The sequence below is a fragment of the Procambarus clarkii genome, chromosome 59, assembly GCF_040958095.1.
Source record: "Procambarus clarkii isolate CNS0578487 chromosome 59, FALCON_Pclarkii_2.0, whole genome shotgun sequence".
NCBI lineage: Eukaryota > Metazoa > Arthropoda > Malacostraca > Decapoda > Cambaridae > Procambarus > Procambarus clarkii.
Window position 1 is genome coordinate 1,810,975 of NC_091208.1, and position 24,328 is coordinate 1,835,302.

A 24,328-nucleotide genomic window follows, 5' to 3' on the forward strand; every position below is an offset into this window, starting at 1 on the left:
TATATATATATACATATATATAACCTATATAACCTAACCTAACCTATATTTATACATATATATATACATATATATATATATATATATATATATATATATATATATATATATATATATATATATATATATATATATATATATATATATATATATTATTAAATATGACCGAAAAAGTAAGATTAATAATTCTAACACGAATTTTCTCAATCTTTCGTACATTACGCTTCACTGTTGGAGGTAAATCAAAAATCACTTCTCCAAAATTCATTTTTATTTCTAGTCTGACGCGACACGGGCGCGTTTCGTAAAACTTATTACATTTTCAAAGACTTCACAAATACACAACTGATTAGAACTTACGTATCTCTGCTATTATATCTACATTTGAGTGAGGTGGGAGGGGTGATGTGGCATTAACACAAGACAGAACATGAGGGGATATTAATAGGGTATTAAAAGTATCAACACAAGACAGAACAGAAACAATGGGTATTGAATAGAAGTGTTTGTAGAAAGCCTATTGGTCCATATTTCTTGATGCTTCTATATTGGAGCGGAGTCTTGAGGTGGGTAGAATATAGTTGTGCAATAATTGGCTGTTGATTGCTGGTGTTGACTTCTTGATGTGTAGTGCCTCGCAAACGTCAAGCCGCCTGCTATCGCTGTATCTATCGATGATTTCTGTGTTGTTTACTAGGATTTCTCTGGCGATGGTTTGGTTATGGGAAGAGATTATATGTTCCTTAATGGAGCCCTGTTGCTTATGCATCGTTAAACGCCTAGAAAGAGATGTTGTTGTCTTGCCTACATACTGGGTTTTTTGGAGCTTACAGTCCCCAAGTGGGCATTTGAAGGCATAGACGACGTTAGTCTCTTTTAAAGCGTTCAGTTTTGTGTCTGGAGAGTTTCTCATGAGTAGGCTGGCCGTTTTTCTGGTTTTATAGTAAATCGTCAGTTGTATCCTCTGATTTTTGTCTGTAGGGATAACGTTTCTATTAACAATATCTTTCAGGACCCTTTCCTCCGTTTTATGAGCTGTGGAAAAGAAGTTCCTGTAAAATAGTCTAATAGGGGGTATAGGTGTTGTGTTAGTTGTCTCTTCAGAGGTTGCATGGCTTTTCACTTTCCTTCTTATGATGTCTTCGATGAAACCATTGGAGAAGCCGTTATTGACTAGAACCTGCCTTACCCTACAGAGTTCTTCGTGGACTTGCTTCCATTCTGAGCTGTGGCTGAGAGCACGGTCGACGTATGCGTTAACAACACTCCTCTTGTACCTGTCAGGGCAGTCGCTGTTGGCATTTAGGCACATTCCTATGTTTGTTTCCTTAGTGTAGACTGCAGTGTGGAAACCTCCGCCCTTTTCCATGACTGTTACATCTAGAAAAGGCAGCTTCCCATCCTTTTCCGTCTCGTAAGTGAAACGCAGCACGGAACTCTGCTCAAATGCCTCCTTCAGCTCCTGCAGATGTCTGACATCAGGTACCTGTGTAAAAATGTCGTCAACATACCTGCAGTATATGGCCGGTTTCAAGTTCATGTCGACTAAGACTTTTTGCTCGATGGTACCCATGTAGAAGTTTGCAAACAGGACACCTAGGGGAGAACCCATGGCGACCCCATCTACTTGCTTATACATGTGCCCATCCGGGCTCAAGAAGGGTGCCTCTAACAAGTAGATGGGGTCGCCATGGGTTCTCCCCTAGGTGTCCTGTTTGCAAACTTCTACATGGGTACCATCGAGCAAAAAGTCTTAGTCGACATGAACTTGAAACCGGCCATATACTGCAGGTATGTTGACGACATTTTTACACAGGTACCTGATGTCAGACATCTGCAGGAGCTGAAGGAGGCATTTGAGCAGAGTTCCGTGCTGCGTTTCACTTACGAGACGGAAAAGGATGGGAAGCTGCCTTTTCTAGATGTAACAGTCATGGAAAAGGGCGGAGGTTTCCACACTGCAGTCTACACTAAGGAAACAAACATAGGAATGTGCCTAAATGCCAACAGCGACTGCCCTGACAGGTACAAGAGGAGTGTTGTTAACGCATACGTCGACCGTGCTCTCAGCCACAGCTCAGAATGGAAGCAAGTCGACGAAGAACTCTGTAGGGTAAGGCAGGTTCTAGTCAATAACGGCTTCTCCAATGGTTTCATCGAAGACATCATAAGAAGGAAAGTGAAAAGCCATGCAACCTCTGAAGGGACAACTAACACAACACCTATACCCCCTATTAGACTATTTTACAGGAACTTCTTTTCCACAGCTCATAAAACGGAGGAAAGGGTCCTGAAAGATATTGTTAATAGAAACGTTATCCCTACAGACAAAAATCAGAGGATACAACTGACGATTTACTATAAAACCAGAAAAACGGCCAGCCTACTCATGAGAAACTCTCCAGACACAAAACAGAACGCTTTAAAAGAGACTAACGTCGTCTATGCCTTCAAATGCCCACTTGGGGACTGTAAGCTCCAAAAAACCCAGTATATAGGCAAGACAACAACATCTCTTTCTAGGCGTTTAACGATGCATAAGCAACAGGGCTCCATTAAGGAACATATAATCTCTTCCCATAACCAAACCATCACCAGAGAAATCCTAGTAAACAACACAGAAATCATCGATAGATACAGCGATAGCAGGCGGCTTGACGTTTGCGAGGCACTACACATCAAGAAGTCAACACCAGCAATCAACAGCCAATTATTGCACAACTATATTCTACCCACCTCAAGACTCCGCTCCAATATAGAAGCATCAAGAAATATGGACCAATAGGCTTTCTACAAACACTTCTATTCAATACCCATTGTTTCTTTTCTGTCTTGTGTTGATACTTTTAATACCCTATTAATATCCCCTCATGTTCAGTCTTGTGTTAATGCCACATCACCCCTCCCACCTCACTCAAATGTAGATATAATAGCAGAGATACGTAAGTTCTAATCAGTTGTGTATTTGTGAAGTCTTTGAAAATGTAATAAGTTTTACGAAACGCGCCCGTGTCGCGTCAGACTAGAAATAAAAATGAATTTTGGAGAAGTGATTTTTGATTTACCTCCAACAGTGAAGCGTAATGTACGAAAGATTGAGAAAATTCGTGTTAGAATTATTAATCTTACTTTTTCGGTCATATTTAATAATATATGTCTACAGGAAAGACTGCTACCAAAATATACTAATATATATATATATATATATATATATATATATATATATATATATATATATATATATATATATATATATATATATATATATATTTATTTTGGTGGTTGTTATTGTTTTTTGTAATAGGTTTAAATGGGTTTCGGGAGACCTACCCGTTGTTTGTTTCTTCCTCTGTATGTGTCGTTTTACCCACTCACTTAGGATCCATTATTGAGAATAAGGATTTGATGAATATCTCTTTAGTAACTGTAACTTACATTCGAATTACCATTCTCCGAGAGTTTTTATTATTATTATTATTATTATTATTATTATTATTATTTTTATTATTATTATTATTATTATTATTATTATTATTATTATTATTATTATTATTATTATTATTATTATTATTATTATTATTATTATTATTATTATTATTATTGTATTAGGCATACCACCACCTTCAATTATTAAATGTACAGTTAGATCTTAGAAATTGTAAACATTATAGAATATGAATTTTGTATATATCAAATTTAATATATTTCTTTTTACAACACACACACACACACACACACATACACACTGTAGGTTTTTATGATTATAATAAAAAAAATTTATGTAATTTTATGATCATTATTGATTACACTTGTATTAAAAAAATAAAGCAAGCACCTGTTTCTATGACTTGGTAAATGTCATACATTACAACAATTTTTTTCGAATACTTTATTAAATTTACTGTGCTTCAAAATTCATTTGGTCTCTTTCTTCATGGTTTATAATTTTATATGTATTAATCGTTGTAAAAATCACGAGAATTACTGCAATTAGCCCAGCTATGGCATGATGTGACCCCATAACATATTTCATGTGATCATCAGATTTAACTGAATCCATAAATGGTATTTTATCATATACATTCATAACAGATGGTATTGTAATAAACAAACATAAGATAACTAATATAATAAGTATAAAATATGTGAATATTTTATTACCGAACATATCTTTTTTTGTTATTTTTTATATAGGAGAAAAATAATAAAATGACTATGAAATTTAATTATAATTTAATAATTTAATAGATGTATAAGCTGTTTAGCTGGAGGAACGATTTTTTTGGCATAAGAAACAATTGATTTATATTGATATTGATGGTAAGTTAAGATAAATGTAATTAATAAAAGAGCCATAATAGCAATTACTAATGACATTAATGATTTGGAAATATTTGTTCCCAAAAGATAAAAGGTGGCTAATAAACCAACCAAAAAAGACAGATACATAATAGAAAGGGGCCAATTTGTTTTTTTCTTAACGACATTCAGTTTTTCCTGTGATATTTCCTTATTATCATGTCTCTCATTAATTGCGAGAGTTGTTGATGTCGTTGGTATTGGATTCCAATAAGAATCTTCATGTACTCTGTTAGCTATTCTCAAATCCATAACATGAGGTTGAGGTAGTAACTGAGGAAGTTGTTGATGATTCTCTCCTGAAGCCGTTGTTGTTGTTGAAAGATGAGGATGTGCCATTTTATTTAAAACGATTTTCTTTTATTTTTTTAATTATAGTTTTAATTAATGTTTCACTATTGAAGGGTATTAGTGTTTTGAGTCGATGGCTGTTTATATGTATTAGGGCTTCTTCAAGTGAGAAATAACAGGCAATTTTTTCTTCATCTAAGCGATGACTGAAAGGAAAACGATGCATATAATTCTTAATTGCACGGTTGTTGGTCTTCTTATCATTTAGGTTGAAAATACATCCTAAAGTTCCAAGTATCCAATTTAAACATCGAGACCGAGAGTGTGTAAATTGAATTAAATTATTTGCATTTTCAGTTTCAATTAAAATACTATAATCACACTGATAGGTTTTACCATTCAGTGCTATCCATTCCTCTGATATCATTGGTAAATTATATTGGTTATTATGAATCATCCCCAATTTAATTCTTTTAATAATTGGTATAAAATCTAAATGAAAACAATGTGTTTCTTCCATAAACTCTCTAATTTGGGTAATTATCGGAATCTTTTGATCAATTTTTTCGGGTTGACCACGAGGAAGTGTATACTCCCCCTCTATTGTATTTCCATTACCAAACATATGTTGATATAAATTAACATATTCGGCTTGACTCATGGGGGACGAATTTTCAAAAATAATAACATTTTTCGTTTTATCATTCCATTTATGTCGATAACTTTTATTATTAAGATACGAAATATAAAAGTATGATGGAGAATGTAACATTAGGATTTTACATTTTTTTAATATAACTTTTTCGTCTGTGCTAAAACATTGACTGGCATCTACATATAAAAGCCCTAAAGATTTTTTAGTTTTATTATCATAATTTAATTGGTTTGGTTTTAATTGTATTAATGGCATATTTATAGTGGGAGGAAGATGTGCATTTTTGTAATAAAAATCAGTTTCTTTACAATACTGAGATGACATACTGACTATTTTATATCTAAAAATGAATGGTGTTTATATAATAATTTATATATTTTTTTTATTCTAACGGAACATGGATTATATTCAGTAATGTGTAGTAGGGAGTGGTGGTGGTGGCGTGGTAAGGTTATTGGGGTGGTCGTGAGATTAGGGTGTGTATATTGTGGGTGTGGGTGATTATAAAAGTTGTGGTGGGGATGTTGTGTTGGTGGGGTTTGGGGAGGGTGGTGGTGGTGGTGGTTCTGGCGGTGTTTGGGTTGTTGTGTTGGTTGGGTTTTGGGAGGGTGGTGGTGGTGGTGGTGGTGGCAGTGTTTGGGTTGTTGTGTTGGTTGGGTTTTGGGAGGGTGGTGGTCGCGGTGTTTGGGTTGTTGTGTTGGTTGGGTTTTGGGAGGGTGGTGGTGGTGGTAACAGTGTTTGGGTTGTTGTGTTGGTTGGGTTTTGGGAGGGTGGTGGTGGCAGTGTTTGGGTTGTTGTGTTGGTTGGGTTTTGGGAGGGTGGTGGTGGTGGTGGCAGTGTTTGGGTTGTTGTGTTGGTTGGGTTTTGGGAGGGTAGTGGTGGTGGTGGTGGTGGCAGTGTTTGGGTTGTTGTGTTGGTTGGGTTTTGGGAGGGTGGTGGTGGTGGTGGTGGTGGCAGTGTTTGGGTTGTTGTGTTGGTTAGGGTTTTGGGAGGGTGGTGGTGGTGGTGGTGGCAGTGTTTGGGTTATTGTTTGGGTTGTTGTGGGGGTTGTTGTGTTGGTGGGGTTTGGGATATTGTTTGGGTTGTTGTGGGGGTTGTTGTGTTGGTGGGGTTTGGGTAGGGTGATAGTGGGGGTGTTGTTTGGGTTGTGGTAGTTTCCATATCTTTTATTATTTGAGGAAAATTTTTTACCAAATTGTTTTTCCTGGCATTTATACCGAAATAAAATATATGAAAACAATACTACAAACTCTTTTTTTTCTATAGTTTCTTTTACAATACTATGTATAATATCTCGAGGTATATTATCATGGTAAATGGTTTGGCATATGGTATCCATTCCTTCAATTAAAGATTGAATGAGATTTTTTTTATCATTTACAGATACCTCTCGAAATTTTCGTATTGTAATCTCAATCTTGTTCGAGGATAAATCCATGAAACTTTTCAGAAAGCTACATTCCGGATTCCATTGAATATGAAGAAGTAGAGGCTTGTCAGAAATGTCAAAATTCCATAGCCCAAGATTACAAAAAGCACATTTCACATGATCACTAAGACCTGTATAAAAGAATCGAGCTGAACTTAGATTTTCTGAGTTTGGTAATGTAAGTGGCCATGTGCTAAAACTTTCCAAGCGATTTTTACAATCTTCATATGTTCGATCGACACTGGGACAATGAGGTGACAATGAGAGGAATAAATTGGATTGCAGAATAACTTCACATAACTCTAAAGGGACATTACCAACGGGTTTTCCCATGATAAATGGACAATAAGGAACTCTTTGTCTATGTTTATTATGTGGAATATCGTTTATTTGCCAGTTCTTGATAACTGTATTACAGAAAATACATGCACATGCATCGTTTCTTTTAAGATAAAAAAATCCATCCCTAGCTAAATTTAGAGGGGGAAATCCATGGGAATTTCCAATTGTTAAATGTGTCTAGACGTGCACTTTCAAACTTCAAAAAAAAAATGTTGTTAAACATTCTGATAGGTGTTTTAATTTGTGAAATAAATGTACAATTATGTTCTGGATATACAATTGCATTACTATTTATATTGAATGTAAGTGACAAATGACACTTTATACATTTCCATAGATTTTCTTGTTTGTTATAATAAAACCCATTTCGTTTTAAAATGTTTAAATTTATTTTGAAATTTAAACCTTCTAATGTTTTCATGCTATGTTGTCCACTCATTTTGGCATGTAATTAATGAATGGTAAATTTATTAAATCCGTCTGACCATAATATATATTTACTAGGCATAGCATTTTATATATATATATATTTTTTTTTTATATATATTTCGAGATTCTTCAGGTTTACAGTAAAGGCTTCAAACTCTTCTTTTCAATTCAAATTCCATTATCATCACTAGTGTTCTAGGCGATTTGTAAAAAAAAAAAACTTGGTGGTTATAAAATAAACAAATTGAAATAAAATTAAAATAGTGATAGGATGATATCAAGGCAAAACAAAAACGAAGAATTTTGCAGCAAACATGAATTTGAGCTAAAGATAAGCCAAATGTTGGAAAAAGGTGGGCCTGGGAGTCGGAAAATTTTCACTCGAGAAAAATTAGCACAATACATTGAGGAAGTCAAAAATGCTAAATTGAAACTGAATTGGAAATATTCTCATGAATATGATCTATTGTCTCGATATGATGTCAAAAATCTATTTGGGGATGACGTCTTAGTAACCATCGACGAAACTGAACGAAGAATGAAGCGGGGGACCAAGCGTAAACTGACCAGTGACAATCGTCATTCTACTACGGCTGTAACAACAACAACAACAACAACAGGAACAACAGCTGATCCTGGCCGGATGTGTCGTCGTTTCATACATCAAGGGCAATTGTATGATACGATTTATGATGCACACAGAGCAGTTTGTCACGGAGGAGAAAAAAGAACTTATTTTGAAGCAAGTAAAACTATCGCTAACGTCACTCAACAATCGGTGAAACTCTTTATTTCAGTCTGCCACATATGCAATTTGAAACGACTTCCTCGACGAAAAAAAGGGGTAATACGGCCCATTGTATCGACCAGTTTTGCGGAGCGAGGACAAATGGACTTAATAAATATGCAAAAAGAAGGAGGATGTGTGTATAAATATATTTTACATTATCAGGATCATTTAACAAAGTTTTCGGTTTTACGAGCTCTTCGCAGTAAACGGGCGATTGAAGTGGCACGCCACTTACTCAATATATTTGCTCTCTTGGGAGCCCAACGAATTTTACAGAGCGATAACGGCCGTGAATTTGTGGCAGAGGTCATTCAAGAGCTAAAAAACGAAATGTGGCCCAACATGCTCCTCATTAATAGCAAACCTCGTCATCCACAGAGCCAAGGGAGCATTGAATGTACAAAAGAAAATGTAATTAAAATACTTGGCAGTTGGATGTGTGAAAATCAAACGCGAGATTGGTCAGCTGGACTTCCCTTTGTGCAATTCACCAAAAACACAGCATATTCACGTGGAATTGGCATATCGCCTTACAAGGCAGTTTTTGGTATAGAAGCGCCAATAAATATGAATAATAATACACCTTCATTAATAAAGATGATACAATTGAAATTAAGAGAAAAATAGAGGTGATGAGTTAATAGTACATTATTTCTTCAAATTTATTTATGTTAGTTAAAATGCACGTGCTAAATATCAAGGTTTATTATTAATTTATTTTTGTTTTTGTTTTTGTTTTAGGATACGAGAAGTTTGACTGAACTGAAAGTTGGTTGGGAATGAAAAAGACTAAATGAAACTAGTACTAGTGTCCTCCCCCCCCCCCAAAAAAAAAAGATATGAAAAACATACCTCATAAACCCAAAATGGTTCTGGATGGGTTCTACTGAAGATGGATGGGTACCCAGCATCATCACAATTGAAATTCATAATGCAAATATTGGATATAGGTTCGATGATAACTAAATTGTTTGTTGAACTAGTTTCCAACATTGACCATCATATATAGTAATCAACTCAAAAGTGGCATGGACCAGGGGAATCCGACTGTCTAATTAAAACAAAGCAAAGCAATGCGATGGTCAGAGATAGATGTTTATGTAATGTGATTTCTGCCCAGTGCTCTGAATGTCAAAGTGAAGAAATTCAAAGAAGCGCGGGTAAACGGCGTGAGTCATATATCATACAGTGGGGAGTTGATGATTGAGATTCATTCAATAGGCCGTTACATAACATCCATCAGATAATTAAAATACAATCGCCATTTTATATAGACTTTTTTCAATTCTGATAAAAAATTATATATATATTATATTATGTTAGACCCAGAAATCTTCACATGTTTCATATGTTTCATATATCATACTCCCCACTGTATGATATATGACTCACGCCGTTTACCCACGCTTCTTTGAATTTCTTCATCAGTCTCATTCCCAACATTAATGTCATCATTATTTTCATCCTCATCATGATATATAAACCAGCAGCAGCAGCAGCAGTAGTGACATATAACAGTTAATAAATAATTCTTTAAAATGTCAATTTGATAATAAATAGATTTTTTCAATACTTTTCTGAGTTGGCGGAGGCAGGCGCCATCACTCATTTCTACTCCTTTTTGAACGCTAATATATATATATATATATATATATATATATATATATATATATATATATATATATATATATATATATATATATATATATATATATATATATATATATATATATATGTCGTACCTAGTAGCTAGAACGCACTTCTCAGCCTACTATGCAAGGCCCGATTTGCCTAATAAGCCAAGTTTTCCTGAATTAATATATTTTCTATAATTTTTTTCTTATGAAATGATAAAGCTACCCATTTCATTATGTATGAGGACATTTTTTTTTATTGGAGGTAAAATTAACGTAGATATATAACCGAACCTAACCAACCCTACCTAACTTAACCTAACCTATCTTTAAAGGTTACGTTAGGTTAGGTAGCCGAAAAAGCTAGGTTAGGTTAGGTAAGGTGGGTTAGGTAGTCAAAAACAATTAATTCATGAAAACTTGGCTTATTAGGCAAATCGGGCCTTGCATAGTAGGCTGAGAAGTGCGTTCTGGCTACTAGGTACGACATATATATATATATATATATATATATATATATATATATATATATATATATATATGTCGTACCTAGTAGCCAGAACGCACTTCTCAGCCTACTATGCAAGGCCCGATTTGCCTAATAAGCCAAGTTTTCATGAATTAATTGTTTTTCGACTACCTAACCTACCTAACCTAACCTAACCTAACTTTTTCGGCTACCTAACCTAACCTAACCTATAAAGATAGGTTAGGTTAGGTTAGGTAGGGTTGGTTAGGTTCGGTCATATATCTACGTTAATTTTAACTCCAATAAAAAAAATTGACCTCATACATAATGAAATGGGTAGCTTTATCATTTCATAAGAAAAAGATTAGAAAAAATATATTAATTCAGGAAAAATTGGCTTATTAGGCAAATCGGGCCTTGCATAGTAGGCCAAAAAGTGAGTTCTGGCTACTAGGTACGACATATATATATATATATATATATATATATGTCGTACCTAATAGCCAGAACGCACTTCTCAGCCTACTATTCAAGGCCCGATTTGCCTAATAAGCCAAGTTTTCATGAATTAATGTTTTTTCGTCTACCTAACCTACCTAACCTAACCTAACCTAGCTTTTTTTGGCTACCTAACCTAACCTTACCTATAAATATAGGTTAGGTTAGGTTAGGTAGGGTTGGTTAGGTTCGGTCATATATCTACGTTAATTTTAACTCCAATAAAAAAAAATTGACCTCTTACATAGAGAAAAGGGTTGCTTTATCATTTCATAAGAAAAAAATTATAGTAAATATATTAATTCAGGAAAACTTGGCTTATTAGGCAAATCGGACCTTGAATAGTAGGCTGAGAAGTGAGTTCTGGCTACTAGGTACGACATATATATATATATATATATATATATATATATATGTCGTACCTAGTAGCCAGAACTCACTTTTCAGCCTACAATGCAAGGCCCGATTTGCCTAATAAGCCAAGTTTTCATGAAATAATATATTTTCTCTAATTTTTTTCTTATGAAATGATAAAGCAACCCATTTCATTATGTAAGAGGTGAATTTTTTTTATTGGAGTTAAAATTAACGTAGATATATGACCGAACCTAACCAACCCTACCTAACCTAACCTAACCTATCGTTATAGGTTAGGTTAGGTTAGGTAGCCGAAAAAGTTAGGTTAGGTTAGGTTAGGTAGGTTAGGTAGTCGAAAAGCAATTAGTTCATGAAAACTTGGCTTATTAGGCAAATCGGGCCTTGCATAGTAGGCTCAGAAGTGAGTTCTGGCTACTAGGTACGACATATATATATATATGTATATATATATATATATATATATATATATATATATATATATATATATATATATATATATATATATATATATATATATATATATATATATATATATATATATATATATTTAATGCTAAACGAAACCTCTCAATGTTCAATAATTCTTAGCCATTTATTAAAAAACTTGTGGGAATATTAATTATGCGTTAGAAGCTGGAGTGCTGATGGAGGTGGAGGTGGTGACAGTGTCACTGCTGGGTATGGGGTTTCCAGAGGAAGTGGCGTCCCTGGAATCACCACTTGTGGTCTCGTCGTTAGCAGCTGGAGTGCTGGTGTAGGTGACAGTGGCACTGACATCTTCTGATTGTTGAGAGATGGTGTCGCTGTTTGTGGATTGGATTCTCATCCACATTAAAAATAAAATAATTAGTAAACATATACCAACAACAAATATATAAATGTTCATTTTTTTATAATAACCAAAACAAAAAAAATATTAGAGGATAATTCATAAAAAATAAAAAACAACAACTAAGTATTTTGGGTAATTGCCATATAGACCGTTTATTGGCCAACATTACATTAAAATATTAATATAATTGAAAAGTTTTAATTATAATATAAACTACCATATACATCCTTGTGTTTTAGGTGGGGTATACAAATTTACATACTGATTAAATGACATTGAACCGCACAAATCTTGTGGTATATGATGTACATCATTAGGAGGTTCTATTTGGAAGTTGGGGATGGATGTATCTGCTTTTATAGTTTTATCAACAACTTGAAGATATTCAGAAGGATCTCGTATTTGTACTAAATAATTAGGTTGAAGAGTTGTAATGTTGTTTCCCGGTGTTACTTCAAATTTCCTAAATACCCCAACACTGCGATTCATAATATTTTGCAAATGGGCAATGGTATTTTTTAATACTACCATCTCATTAGAACATAGGCTCTTGAGAGTAACAAAACCGATTTGATCTGAATATACTACATTAGGCGATGCTATTTCAAGAATATTTGTGCCATTTTCGGGATAGTCTGAAAATATATCTATACCATTGGGTTTTTCACCTGCAAGATTATGATTGATATCGAGTATTTTTGAGGGAGACATTCCAATGGCAATATCAAAAATAGAATAATTAACATTATTTATATCAACAGGTTTATTCAGGTCATCATTAAACTCTGAAAAGTAATTTTTCAAATTGTCTATATTTGCTTTTAAATTCTTACGAAACATTTCCGAATCATAAATATGTTTCTCCATAGCAATATCAGCGAGATCAGGAGAGGTGGTAGTATTTAAGTCAGGAAAACTGTCTGGTTTAATAGGATCTCCAGGTTTGAGATTTGTATTAGGTGTCATGGTATGTGCTGTATTTACAAATCGTTTATGAGGTGGATATTTAGTACCATCTTTAAGTCCTCGTTTCAATTTTTCACAGGCTGTAGTTGATTTAGGTTCAGTACTGTCAGTAAACACGGCCTTCCCTTTATTATTAATGATGAGAATATTATGTGGAGTAGTGATACACTCATTATTGAGTGGAGGGTATTTTTTAAGATCTTCCGGATTATTCGAGAGGGCAACCGCTATGGCTAGAAAATCATGTATTCGATGTGTGGACAAGGGTTCATAACAAGCAAAATTGGTTGGATTCAAATATAATCTACTTCCATCATTATCTGTTATAGTTTTCTCTTGTAAACGTCGCTGTGATTGAATTAGTTGAGAATAATATATGTTTAAAACTGAATTTACATCAAAAACTTTTAGTAAAACTAAATTTTCTTCACCTTTAGCTGCTTTAACAAATTTATGAGGTGGAGAAGTTATTAATTTATTCTTGTCAGTTGGTATATGCTCACCTTTGTAATAACCATTATCAAGAGAAGCAGGGAGAGCGTTCATAAACTTTTCATAACATTTCAATTGGTCTTTAATGTTATTATTATTGCAAGGAACAGTTTCCTCTGTATCAACCCAAATTACTTTAACCCCCTGATCTATGAGATTTGATGGCATAGCTAACATCTGTAAAAAGATTTTTGAATCAGGGATTAGAATATTACCTGGATGAAAAGATATATTCATAGCATTTTGCATGTTAGGATAGACTTTTTGATTAACATTATAACTTGTTAAGACATGAGCCATTGGTCCTAAATTATAAGTTTTATGAGGCCCAGTTTTGTTGGAACAAAATGAGTCTTTAAAATCTTTCACCACGTCTGTTGATAACAAACCCATTTTTAGATATAAACCGGGTGGACATATAGCAGACAAACTTTTATAAATATTATGTACTGGTTTTTCCTGTGCTTTTCTATACAAATCTTCAATTTGTTGTAAATGATAATCTTTTTCTTCATATTTTAGGTCAGGAAATAGAGCGTGAATACAAACACATTTAGAAGAATTACCTATCATATTTAACTGTTGACCCAAAGCTTTTATGAAAGAAGCACGTTGGTTAGGGTCACTGATATATCTAGTCATATCTTGAATTTTGGAAAGAACTTCAGATATTTCTGGATTAACTTTTGGATTGGCCATTATTGATGTTATAGATGAATTCGGAGTTAGACCAACTACTGATTGTTGTGTTATGGTGTTTGTTTGTTGGTTTTGTGCTGGTGGTGTTGGTGGTGGGTTTGATGGTGGGTTTGGTGATTGTACAGGATTGGTTCTATTTGGAATCCCTACAGGACTACTCATATTTTCATATATTTTTTATTATAAACTAAAATAAAAAGGTAAATAAATGTCTTCATCTTTACCTCAATCACCGACATCATCACTTTCAATAAAAAATCCCATAGTTAATTCTGATGTCATTAATATCATTTCTAAAATTAATGATGATTCACCCCAACATAGTTTAATTAGAACGATGATTAGAGAACAAATAAATATGATAGGTACTCAATGTATTTGTAAACATGCAATTTTACCTAATGTAAAAACAGAAGATAAAGATTATTATTTACTTCAACTTGAACAACTCTATATGAAACCCCAAGAAAAATTATCCAAATCCAATACCTATATAAGTTTATCTGCCATATGCCAATCATGTTTGTATGTGAAAATGGGTTTAATCTTTCGGGAAACTTTAAATGATTTTCATTATAATGAAATGTGTCATAATAACATTGGAATACACACCTATAATTTAGGATATTTCTGGCATGCTCTATCTAGTTTCGGTATTAATTACAAAATTTATCCCCAAATTAAACAAACACAGAACATATCTTTCTTCCCTGGTAATGTTATCTTACCCAATCCCAACATTTTGTTACAAATTTTAGCTATGCCATCAAATCTCATAGATCAAAATATTAAAATTGTTTGGGTTAACACTAAAGAAATAATAGACGAAATAAATGAAATAAATGTTGACGATTTAACTAAAATTTATACAAAATTTGTAGAAAGTCTCCCATATCCTTTGGAAAACGGTTACTATAAACGTCCATTAAAAAACGAACAATGGAATGACAATGAAAAGGGAATAAGCGCTCCACCTTCTTCACGATTTATTAAAGTTATAAAAAATGATGATTTTAATTCAGTGGAATTAAAAATCTTTGATATTAACAATATAATGAGTATTTGTTATGCTCAGTTAATTAAATCTCAGCAACGGCTCTTACAAATAAGAAATAATCGATTGTCATACTGTGAACCATTATCGACACATAGGACTCATGATTATATAGCTATAGCAATTGCTCTTTCTGACTCCCTCGATGATCTTAAAGAATTACCACCTCTCAATGGTCGATGTATCTTCACGATGCATAACATTCTTATTGTTAACAGACAAAGAAGAGCTATTTTTACTACAACTACTACCAAAAATCAATCCACTGAATGTATACAGTTAAAACGAGCTCTTAAACCTAAAATATCCACCCAAACCAATACCAGTTCACCCAATGTATTACAACAGCTCAAAAATCCTGTTAGACCTATAGATATTCATCCCCCTTCTTTTATACATGAGACCAAATTTTCTTGTCTGTCTCATATTGCAACTGAGAAACCTATGGTTAAAACGTATCAAAGTCATTTAACTTCAAATACTGATAATTTAAAACGGTATTTCAATACATTTAATGATGATCTAAATGTGGATGTGGTAAATAACATTAATGATGTTTCCATTCTCGATATTGCAATGGGAATGTACCCTAGTAAAATATTAGATAATTACTTGAAACCGGAAAAAAATTCAAATATTGATATTTCCACTGACGAATCCAATGGAGAATGTATGATTAGGATATTAGAAACCACCCCTCCTAATACTGCTTATTCATCTCATATAGGATTCATTTCCCTTACAAATATATGCAGTAATGAAAAATTAGTTTTAAAGAATATGGCAACATTTTTACCAAATATATTAGCTCGAGATACTGGCACAAACTTCATTTCTAAAAATTCTCTAGGGAATATTACCCATAATATAAATTTTTTGGCTGAAATGAAAGATCACAACGAGTTTATTGAGTCCATAAAACAACCAAATTAACAAAGTAAAATAAAATAAAAAAAATGACTTCAAAATCAACCTTGGATATTATTAATCTTAATGATGCCCTTAAAAATAAAAAATATAAAAAAGCTTTTCAAATTTATTTAGACTTTGAAAAATCTATTCTAAAAACACTCTTTGTAAATGAAATTAAAATTATACCCGAAAATTAAAATAGTCCAGAGAGACTAAACCCATTTCCTTTGATAATATGTTCAACGCTGTTCAAATTAGCATTACAAGAAGATAAGAAAAATGATATAAAAGAATTTAAACCGAAAGAAAATCTTCAAAAATTAAATGAATTCTTTAAAAATACCGATAATATTGACCAAATAGTAGGTTCATCCCTCATTAACGATCTACTAACTAACCTTATACATTGTGCAATCAATGAACTTGAAAATGAAAATATGGATGAACCCAATCTCATGGACAGAATTTTTGGTGTATATAAATTATTTGAACAGTTTCTATTTGCCCTTGAACGTAGTCATCTTTATACACCATTTTCAATCTACACTCACTTGATTTACCTTTGTTTTCTGTTATGCAAACGCATGAATGAACTCATAAAAAGTTGTGTAAATATGAATACAATCTCTAATTCAAAAATAAATAAAATTCAAAACACATTTCAAAATAATGTAAACCAATTGGAAAACAATAATAAATTTTGTATACAACAGTTACATGAACATTATCAATGGCAACTAAAAGACTCTCAAGAAATTTATAAAAACAAAATTGAAGAAATTTACAAAAAACAGAGGAAAGTAAAAATGAATTATGGAAAAGGGTTAACCTTTCAACTATTGACACTATACATGAACAAGAATTAATGTTAAATAACCAACTTGAATTAATAGAAAAAATCATATCCGAAATAAAAACGTATGGAATGAATGATGATGATGATGATGAATTAACACAAGATGACCAACGATCATTGAGTCCTAGGGATACAAACCAATCGCTCTTTGACCATTCCAATGTCAGCTGAACACCATATTGTTGCATCTCCAGCCGGGATTCTGCCTTAGAAGCTTTCAGGCATAATCCCACGAGTACCTACTTAATCAAACTTATAGAAATATAAAATAGATATTAATAGTACTACCATCATTAAGTTGAAATTTGTATCCATATAAGGGGACGGCATTGTCTACTTCTGATCATATTACTATTTTCTACCTTGTTTCTATTTATCAATGATAACTGATCGTTTTCAAGCATAATAATATAGTAGTCACTGTTTATACTTCTTTTGTTTTGTATAGTCGGAGTTGCTACTATCCCAAAGATTTCTCTTTCACAGAAACATATTAAGGATAAGAGAGCTGTGTCCCCATATGATGGGTACTGGTCTAATTTTCCTGGTGTGGATGAATCTGTTCCATTATTATGATTATAATTATTATTGGTTTTGCCGTTTAAGCCTTTAGAACGAATGAACATATCAATATCATTTATTTGATGAGGGGGTATATTGAAAGCCCCAAATTCTTTCACCACGTCATATATGGTATAAGGTTTGATAGATATCAGTCGACTGTATTGCTGTTTGACTATTCCATCATCATAATTTGTCTTATAACTCTTTCTTTTCCATCCCAAAGCATTATAAACAGCCCAGTTATCTATCAGTATGGCTCTCATATCTGAATATTTAGGGTATTTATTGACAATATATTTATATGACTTACTAACACCATATTTATTTTTAGATAAAACACAGTCATAATACGTTAAAATATGTGTAAAATATTGACACATGTTCAATAAAGTTAAAACATTTTGAATATATGATCGTTTTCCTGCTGTCCATAAAATAAGAATATTGTGTTTGTTGGTGGCTTTCATATAATCTAACATCTCATATAAAAATGGCCGTGTATATACTGAGGGAAAACTATCTGACAAATTCAGTTGTAAATGTTGTTGTTCATCATATATGTCTAATGTATTATCGAAATTAAAAACAAGAAGAGCTGGTGCTCTTTTTTCCTCGTTAAGATATCATACATATTTATAAAAAAACACATCTTGAGTAAAATCTTCAGTATCTAACATTTGTTTACTGTTAAAATAATTATTAATATTATCATCATTATTATTATTATTATTGTCATCATTGTTTATTGGTGACAATATATCAGTAGTAATTGTAGATGTCGCAGTGGATGTAGTTGTTGTTGTTGTTGTTGTTGACGTAGTGTCACTAGTTGTAATAATTGCATTAGTATCACTAGTTATATCAGAAGGAAAATATGATAAAAGTGGCTTTGTAGTCATATTCCACGACATTATTTTCTTATTTTTTAAAAATTAATTAAATTGTTTTTTTATTGGTCTTTGAAGGTAACAATTGGTAACATGGGATGCCCGAATAATGTGGAAGGAACATGTTTTATTACTTCTTCAATGAAATGTTTGTTAGAGTGTCGCATTTTCTCAGTGGGAAGTATATTTTTATCAAGTAAACATTTTAAATGAATCATGGCATGAACAATAATAACACAGACGTTAAGAGCTGACATTCCCATTCCATTTAGACTAGTGTTGAACATTTCTCCATTAGACATATTTACAAATGTATTATATGAAATACGATGGGAACCTAACACCTTATATCGTTTATCAGCTCCAGGCATAACCAAACTATAAGCATCTAGGCCACTTACAAGAGACCGATCATTATCCTTGTTTATATAATTTTTTATCATCATCTGTTTTTGTTTTATATATGTTTATTAATTCATTTATTGATTAAAAAATATACACATTATTAGTAGTATTGTCCAAATAAAGATTAATATACTCACAATCTTGAGGATAGAGGAGTTTACCATTTTGATCTCTATCACCTTCTAACGCCAAATTCAAAATTTCCTTATTTACTTCTAATACATTTTCCTTATAGTCGATAAAATGATAATTTAGTGGGGGTAATCTTAAATTTTTTTGAATCTCAAACCAACCCTCAAACAAATATTGATCAGCAGCTCCAAACCAATTTTCAATTGTTCTAGACATAAGTTGCTTAGCCACATGTCCCATAAATCTAATCCAGTTATGATAAACTTTATTTATAATAAATTGAGCACTTTCATGTGTATAAATTAAAGCTGTTATTGGTTCAGCTTTAATGATGTTACTCTTACCTAAACACTCCTCAATATACTGTAAACGTCTTTCAACTCTAGCTATTCGCGTTCTTTCCTCTAAATCATAATCATCAATATAAACATCCCTATTAAAGTGATTTTTCTCGTTTTTAATGTGACCATCTCGGTTTACACGATATGCGTCACTAGAGGGTAAGAGGCCACCTGCTGTTTTGACAAATGGTATGCGGTATCGTCGTTGTTGTTGTTGTTGTTGTTGAGATTTTCTTCGATTTTGTTCACTTTTTCTTTCACTAGTTGTTCTTGGTGTTGGTGTTGGTTTAGATTCTGTTGCTGTTGTTGCAGCTGTTTTGTTTTTTCTAATTTTATTATTAGATTCTTCATTTTCACTGGGACTGTAAATTCCTCCTTTTGATGGGAAATAGGCCATTGAGACAAAATTTTCAATTTTTTCTTTTTCCTCTTTCTCTTTTTTTTAAAGAGGTTATTATTATTATTATTATTATTATTATTCATTTTTAACTATAAAGAAAACCTTAAGAGTGAAAATAATATCTAGGAATAAATTAAAATTCAAAAGGAGTCGTATCACGTGATTATATTATTTTTAAAATTATTTCAGAACTACAACAGAAAGGTGTTCACCTGCGGAAACCTCATGCGTGTACTGAGGTAAGTACAATTCAACCCTTCCTCTTTCTCCTAGCATCAGGTCAGCACAGGTGGTGTAAGAGCAGCATGATTGAAGTTGGTCTTTGGAGCGCCGCTACTCTGTGATAACTCAAGGAGGTGACAGTCTTTACTGAGCCTCCATTCTCCACCTCGAGAGTGCTGGTCTCCACCTCGAGAGTGCTGGTATCTGCCTCGGGAGTGCTGGTCTTTGCCTCGGGAGTGCTGGTCTTTACAGCGCCTCCATTCTCCGCCTCGGGAGTGCTGGTCTTTACTGCGCCTCCATTCTCTGCCTCGGGAGTGCTGGTCTTTACTGCGCCTCCATTCTCTGCCTCGGGAGTGCTGGTCTTTACTGCACCTCCATTCTCTGCCTCGGGAGTGTTGGTCTTTACTGCGCCTGCTGCGCTGTCGCTCTGTGCCTCGGGAGTGTTGTCGCTCTGTGCCTCGGGAGTGTTGTCGCTCTGTGCCTCGGGAGTGTTGGTTGGTCTTTGCTGCGCCTGCTGCGCTGTCGCTCTGTGCCTCGGGAGTGTTGGTCTTTGCTACGCCGATGTTCTGTGCCTCGGGAGTGCTGGTCTTTGCTGCGCCTACTGCACCTGCACCGGCGCTCTGTGCCTCGGGAGTGTTGGTCCTTGCTGTCCCCCTCGAATTGTAATCTCATATCAAATCGTACCACATTTACCTTATAAGATGACAAAAAAAAAAAAAAAATGAACATCATTTATTATATTGTATTCACAACATAGTTTTACATAACATATTTGATAAAATATAATAACTTGAATAGTCATCCTTTGACTGAAGAAGACAAATCACAATCTTATGACAAATCACAATCTTATGAAAATTTGTAATGAGGAGTCTCAGATGATGATATAGTTATTTTTTTTTTTTTTTTTTACCTCATCCATGACTAGAGGTTCCTGTTCCCCCGTTTGTAGAAAAGTTTCTGTTCCAGCATTGAAACTCTGAGTGTCCATAAAAATTAATGATATCTGTTGAAATGAAAAACTATATGTTTTAATAATAATTTTTACACTTTTATATATATATATATATATATATATATATATATATATATATATATATATATATATATATATATATATATATATATATATATATATATATATATATATATAGTATATATATACGAGCTCCAAGCGAGGTCTCTTCCCTTCACAGTGGAGAACTAATATAAGGAATATAAGGTTGTGGGTTGTCTTATATATCATGCATGGCCATGTAGCCAATAATTTTCGATTTTAGAATTTTCTTCTATCTGACTTTGGGGAAGTTCAAGTTATTGTGGATGAGGAAAAAGAGAGAGAATGAGAGAGAGAGAGAGAGAGAGAGAGAGAGAGAGAGAGAGAGAGAGAGAGAGAGAGAGAGAGAGAGAGAGAGAGAGAGAGAGAGAGAGAGAGAGAGAGAGAGAGAGAGAGAGAGAGGGAGGGAGAGAGAGAAAGGGAGAGAGAGAGAGAGAGAGAGAGAGAGAGAGAGAGAGAGAGAGAGAGAGAGGGAGAGAGAAAGGGAGAGAGAGAAAGGGAGAGAGAGAGAGAGAGAGAGAGAGAGAGAGAGAGAGAGAGAGAGAGAGAGAGAGAGAGAGAGAGGGAGAGAGAAAGGGAGAGAGAGAGAGAGAGAGAGAGAGGCTTTATACACCTGCAGGGACAATGATATCTAAACCATTACCTCTAATCATGGACAATGATAGTTGTCGTCACCCTGCACCAAAATCATATACAATAAGTTAGGATATAGCTTCTCTCTCTATATATATAATACATTTAACCCCCCCCCCAAAAAAAAGAGTGTCAAATTTTTTCCATAAATTACAAAATAAACAAATAATGATTACCCGAAAAATAGTGTACCTGTCTATGCTTAGAAGTGACTGGCACTATATTATTGACTTCCATCCAATATTTGGTTGATACCTTAGGAGAAAATGATGTATAAAGTAGTTCCCACAAGAGTTGTTGGTAAAAATGTTAATATTTAAAATAAATAAAAAATAATAATGATATATATTTGTTTGATAGCTATATAAAGGAGTTGTATGGGAAAGGAGATTAACACAAGTTCCTACCTACCCCTGAGTCTCCTTAGTCTTTCCAAATAAGTAATTAAAAGTGGTAATTTACGAAAATACCACTTTTGGTGTTAACGGAACAGAGTACATTCTCAGTAGAAGTTAGTGAAAATGTAATAAATGATAATAATGATGAATATTTTATTATTATCTTACATTATTCATTAACTTCTTTTGTTTTGTTAATGTTAATATATTATGTATATTTGATGTCATATGATTGGTGTATTCAAAAATATAATGAATATTTAGAGAATCATTCTAAGAAGAAAAAGGAGTATGCATATCAACAGACTCATATTATATAAATGATGTTATAATGATAATGTTTCCTCATCAGTGTACTGTTTGTTACTTACTAACAATCATTTAATATGGATCTAATTAATACATATCAACAGCTATTATCAAATCTTGTATTTTCTCCTTAAAGTAAATCTTCAAAACCTAATTTCTAGCATCTAATTATTACTAACACCCAGGAGGTCATGTCCTCTGCCTTCATTAACCATTAATAAAAAGTCTACGGTTTACGAACTCCACAGTAATTATTTTTTACATCCTTTCTGGTCTTATATTTATATAAATTTACACCAGTTAGTTTCTTTAATAATTTCTTCTTCTTCTTCAGGTGTCAAATCGTTAGTTATATGAAATATTTCTCTGATTTCTTCTACTGTCAATTTTTTAATAATATTGGCAAACATTTTGATTCCTTTGTCAGTTAGATCTTTAATATTTAAGTAATCAGCTGCCAAAATTATTGGCAACAATGTATCTTGTTCAAAAAAATCAAAATCCCATTTTGAAAATGACATTATAGAACTATCATTATTATTGTGATGGTAACCACACCATTCAATTTTTTTTTTAAATAATAGTGTTTACATTTGGAAGAGGAATAGCTTCATCATTGGTATCATCACTCAAATCATTTAAAATGGTTTTTATAACACCACTCTGTCTGATAATATCATATTCTACTTCAAAAATATCACCATCACTACTTTGCAGTTTTATGATTGAATAAGGAGGAGGAGGAGGATGATGTGGTAGAGAGGAATAAGAACTTGCTGCCATTATTTATTTCAGACTTTCTTGACTCAGTTGTAGAAGAGAAATACCCCAAATGAGGGATTTCATAAAATCTGAGGGTTGAAATGAATCGTGTTGTAGTTATTGGTTGATCGGTAAATGCTTTGAGTGAAAGACTGCAATAGAAAATGTATTTTCATTAAGATGAGACTTGGGAAAATATTGAATGATATAATGAGAACCGAGAAGTTTTAAACTTGCTTCTTTATCATTAAGATATTTTTTACTTGTATTTACTAATTGATGTGGATCCCACTTACCCTTTAGATTTTTAGATTGAAGCTGAGAAGAAGGTATCACCAATATGGGTTGTAAGAGCAAAAAGAGAATAGATGACCAATGATAAGCTACTACTAAACCACTGTCAGCAAGACTGAAGATACTAATAGGGTGGGGTAAATTAAAAACAGGTGGTATTTTAGGTTTTAGCATTGTAGTTGCAATCCAACCTGGATTGGTAACAATTTCAGAAAAATAAGAAATCGAAGTTGGAATAACCCAAGTGCATAGCAAATCACTGGTGAAAAATGAGAAAGATACTATTCCTTTCTTTCTTTTCACAGTATCATAACCTAAGAGCAAGAGTCCTGGTAATTGGCGTAGTCGGCATCTTCCTGCTATATATTCATTATGATTATGGTTTTTATCATTAGAGAGTGAATTATATATTTGGCTACAATATTTGAGAAACATGGTAACAATTTGATAAAATCCTTTATTGTCATGTAGTGGAAGGTAATAATATTCATCAAATTTTGAATTATTCTCTGAGGAATTATTAATACTCCACGACCAACTTTCATAGGAAAAAGGCATATAACTAAAAGCACATTCTTATAAGGAATTAACTTCTTTTTGACATATAAACATTCTCTATTTTTTTTTTTATATTTCTGATCTTTAGGTAACAAAATAACAAATAAAACAGCTATATATTTTATTATGTTATATTTATAACAATTACAAAATGGGCTAAAAATAGAACATATAACTAACTACATACATAATGAATCAAGTAACCCTAAACAAAACCATGAACACTCTGACATTGTTTGTTTTTTAATATCCTTAACTATTTTCAAAATAATTATTTTTTC

At 33.0% G+C, this 24,328-nt stretch overlaps 1 pseudogene; it reads right to left on the reverse strand.

Annotated features, from left to right (window-relative positions):
• LOC138353646 (ribonucleoside-diphosphate reductase subunit M2 B-like) overlaps positions 1-24,328 on the reverse strand; it is a 54,962-nt pseudogene that overhangs the window by 23,450 nt on the left and 7,184 nt on the right.